This window comes from Gracilinanus agilis, chromosome 4 (assembly GCF_016433145.1).
Source record: "Gracilinanus agilis isolate LMUSP501 chromosome 4, AgileGrace, whole genome shotgun sequence".
Taxonomy (NCBI): Eukaryota; Metazoa; Chordata; class Mammalia; order Didelphimorphia; family Didelphidae; genus Gracilinanus; species Gracilinanus agilis.
The window spans coordinates 278,632,721-278,637,475 of NC_058133.1; the positions used below are offsets into that span (position 1 = coordinate 278,632,721).

General features: G+C 36.6%; 1 protein-coding gene across 1 annotated transcript in view; it reads right to left on the reverse strand.

The window, feature by feature from the left end:
- The window catches only part of SUPT3H (SPT3 homolog, SAGA and STAGA complex component), a 633,656-nt gene that overhangs the window by 334,313 nt on the left and 294,588 nt on the right, over positions 1–4,755 (reverse strand). The gene's annotated exons all lie outside the window — the stretch shown is intronic.

Here is a 4,755-nt window from a genome sequence, read left to right on the forward strand (position 1 = left end):
GGGGATGGGGGGGTGAGAGATAAAGTAAAAACATGACTTATGTAACCAGAGAAATTTTTTCTAAAAATAAAAAATTATTTAAAAAAAAAAGAAGAGTGTGATCAACAGTGTCAAACGCAAACAGAGATGAAGGATGAGGACTAAGAAAAATTAGATTAGATTTGGCAATTAAAAGATAAATGGTAACTTTGGGGAGAATAGTTTCAACTGAGTTAAACTGCAAAGAATTGTAAATAATTGTAAACAAATTGTAAAAAAAATTAATAAAAGAATGGGAGGAAAGGAATTAGAGACATTCATGGTGGATGGTATTCTGAAAGAATTTAGCCACTTTAAAAGGGAGAAGAGATATGAGAAGCTTTTAGGGGTGAATAGATCAAATGAATTTTTTGATAATGTTTGTACTCAGGAAAGAAGTGGTGAGCTGAAAAGTAAAGACTGAAGATAAATGGGAATAATACAGCAATCTACTGGAGATGAAGATTTGGATTTGGGGCCACTTTTACATATAGAGGGCTGTGTCCTGGCAAGAAGAAGGGCCTTCTCTTCACTCAGATAAGAGTAAACCAGAAAATAGTGGCAGAAGGCATCTGAATAATTTAAAATGGGGAGAAGGGAAAAGGGTAATCAAGAAAAGTGGTCTCAATATTTTCAGTGAAATATGAGGTAAGCACAGTTCTCAGCAGGGAAGATATAGGAGAGGTACCATGAAAATTTTACTGAGAAATGAAAAGGTTTAGAAAAATGACTATGGTAAGCAGGATAGTAAGGCTGTTAGAAAGCTTTAAAAAAAAAAGCTTGGGTTGCTGCAGTAAGAGATCAATTGAAATTATGTAATATAAATTATATAAATATAAAGTGGAACCAATCAATATAGTTTGGTGATTCCTAGAAGGGGAAAATATTTGCCATGTGCCACTAATTTAGCCTGCATATGATGAAAGATCACAGCTCAGAAAAGTATTCAATTGCTTTAAGTAGCTGAAACTACAAAACGATGGACTATTATTTGTATCATTTCTAAAGCCTCAATTCTGGCACTGATTTTTTTTCTTTTTGGATGAATGATGTTGGATTTGGAAACTAGGATGAAAAATATTAAAGACTACTGACCCTAAACTACTCTAAACGAATAAGTATTAGCCTGTTTTTAAAGATTTCCAGTAAAAGAGGTACCACAATTGTATTACTGTTTATATTAAAAGTTTCCATTTTCAATTGTTTGTATCTCATCCATAAAAAAATATTTGGAATAGAAGACTGGCAAAAAATGTTGGCCAAATTTTCAAAGAGGGTCAAACCTCATCTTTTAGATTCTGAATTCATAAGGTTTTGCATTTCTCTGAACTCAAATTTGCCCATTTCAATGTCACCTGAGTGCATAGATATTTGAGTTTGGGGGATATTTCCCAAACAAGAATAACTGAAAACTTATACCCAAATCACTGTGCTTATAAAGGAATAAATATTCATTTCTAAAAATCTGATTTACAAGGTGGCCCATTTAAGCCAATTCCCATTTAATAATGTGGATGTGTGCAGGGCTTGTTTTAAACGGGCCACCCGGTGTGAAGCTTAAGTCCTAGACAAAAAATGTCTTCCCTTAAGGATTTTTAAAACCCCAAAGCGCTGTAAGTTTAGTGGTTATTTTTAAAGTTTTAGATGGTTTCTTTGGACTCCTTCAGATCTGAAAAAAAAAAGATACACATTTAAAAAATGAAATGTTACAACCACACATCTATAATGAGAACCAGTGCCAGTGGATATTTTTAAAGCAAATTAAAATGTGCTTTAAAAAAAAAAAAAACTTAAGCAAACAGCTGCTTCACACACACTGCACAGTAACTACTTTTCAGCAAAAAAAAAAAATTCACAAGGAATTTCCTAATGAAGATTTATGGCATATGCTGGTATTTGATAATTAAAGGTCATCTAGTAATAACATAAGTGATAAAATCAATGATACATTATTTAAAGGACTTTGAGTATACTCTGCACTATCAGATGTCTAGATTATAGAAACAAAAGATAGGTATATTAAGTGGTACTCTATGCAAAGAAAATGACGATGAAAAAAGTGATGAAGAATTAGAAGACAGCTATTACCTTATTATTTCATATTATTTTTATTCATTTATAACAAAGTATTTGCAAATTTAATATTAGTGACATGTCAGTGACTCCAGAGATATATCCTGCTAAGGATTTAAAAGTAAAACTCTAGGTCAGTGAAAGTGAGTGACTTCTTCCATTGCTTGACTCCCATTTCTGTGCATTACCTTAAAGATGTGGCGCTTTTTTTTTTTTTGAGTAAGAACTGACATTAGTCTAAAACAGTGTAAATATTATAAATGATAAAGACCACCAAATATAAGTCCTTAGAGTCTAATCGTCATTACTTCTAAGAAATCCTCTTTAAATCATAAATTATTAATAACTGAATAATTTCATTATGGATGAGACAAACAAAAGAAAATCCAGAAGAGTGATATGAAATTCACCAAGGACATGAAAAATTTTCAGGAAAAACAAGTTTTCAAAGTCTATATTTTTCTTTGCATTTCCTAAGCCTCTGGTCATGTGAGGAAAATAAAAATATACAAAAGAGGCATTAGGGTTCCAGGTTAAGATAGCGGCAGAGTAAGAAGCAGCTCTTAACCTCTCCTGACCGAAACATACAAAACGCCTCAAGGGGACATAAAAACAAGTCCAGACGAACGGAGGAACCCCACAACAGGGCACAGCGTGGAAGGTACGTGGAATCGAGACATTTCCAAGCTATAAAGGGCTCTCACTCAATCGCGGGCTGAGCAACCGCCCTACCCCCACCCCCACCACACTCATCTATAGCTCCGAACCCAGCTAAAAAGAAATAGGGTAAGTTTGGGGCACCCATCGAGTCATCAGCAGCTCCGGGACCTGTTCCTGAGAGCAGCAAGACTTAGGACCCCATTAAGTCAAAAACAGCACGCGAAATCTGAGCGCGCGCGCCGGAGCAGGATGCTGGGCTCAGAGAGCCAGCTGAGTAGAGGCGTGGGTGGAGGCAGAAACAGCCAGGAACTAAAGCCTAAGTGGGGAACCAGTGCAGACGGGTATATGACTGTGGAAGCAGCGCCCTGAGACTTGTAAAGAAACCTCCAGCAGAGGATCAAGCAAGAGGGCCCACCAGGGGGCTTGACCTTGGAAAAAACCAGAACTCAGACCTCAGGAGCCAATAGATTGGGAACAGACACTGAGCCCGAGGATAAAGCTGAGAAGCTGCTGGGCTAATGATGGCTACTCAGCATCAGGAGGTTCAGAAGAGAAAGAATAATAACAAAAAGAAGAAGTCTTTAACACTCGACAGCTTTTACACAGAGAAAATCCAGACAACCGAGCAAACAGAGGAGGAGAACAAACAAGCATCCGGACCCTCCTCAAATAAGGAAAACTCCTCACAAGCTATGGAAGAGTTCAAAACTGAGATTCTGAGGAAAATGGAAGAGATCTGGCAAGAAAATAACAGTTTAAAAGGTAGAATCTTGCAACTGGAAAGTGAGGCTCAGAAATCAAATGAACTGATAAGCAAATTGAACACCAGAAATGACAAGATTGAAAAGGAAAACCAGTCCCTAAAGGCTAGAATCGAGCAATTAGAAGCTAATGATCTCTCAAGACAACAAGAACAAATAAAACAAAGAGAAAAGACTGAAAAAATAAAAGGAAATATGAAATATCTCAATGAGAGAGTGACAGACCAAGAAAACCGGTCTAGAAGAGACAATTTGAGAATAATTGGTCTTCCAGAAAAACCAGAAATTAATAAAAACCTGGACTCCGTACTAAAAGAAATTATTCAGCAAAATTGCCCGGAAGTCCTACAACAAGAGGGCAATATAGACATCGAAAGGATCCACAAAACACCCACCATATTCGACCCAGAGAAGAAATCGGTTAGAAATATTATTGCCAAATTCAAAAGCTTTCAAGCAAAAGAAAAAATCTTACAACAAGCCAGAAAGAGACAATTCAAATATCAAGGAGCACCAATCAGGATCACACAGGATCTGGCAGCCTCCACACTAAAAGACCGTAAGGCTTGGAATACAATATTCAGAAAGGCAAGAGAGCTGGGCCTGCAACCACGGATCAACTACGCATCAAAATTGACTATATATTTCCAGGGGAAAGTATGGGCATTCAACAAAATTGAAGAATTCCAGGTATTTGCACAGAAAAGACCAGGGCTGAATGGAAAGTTCGATATCGAACCACAAAAATCGAGAGAAACCTGAAAAAGGTAAATAAGTTACAGAGGGAAAAGAAAGAAAACTTGTAATTTTTAAATTTGCCTTTTTAAGGGCCTCAGCGAGATCTAATTATCTGTATTCCTATGTAGAGAAATGTTATGTTTAATTCTCTGTAGTGAACTCTATTCACTATTATAATATTCACTATTATAGTAATCAGAAGAATAATTTACAGGGTGAGGGTGGAACACAATAATCTAAGATGACGTGGGGGATGGGAAAGAGGGGGTAAATAGCAGGGGATACCAAGAGAAACTTGAGTGAATAAGAAAATAGAATATTCTATTACACACAAAGAGGGCATGGAAGGGAGAGGGGACAAATACTATTATAAGAAGGAGAGGAAGAGAGCATTAAGAGGTAATAATCAAACCTTACTCTTAGTGCAATCAACCCGGAGAGGGAAGAGTAGTTAAACTATCCATTGGGAAATAAAACTCTTATCTAACCCTTCTGAGAAAGTTAG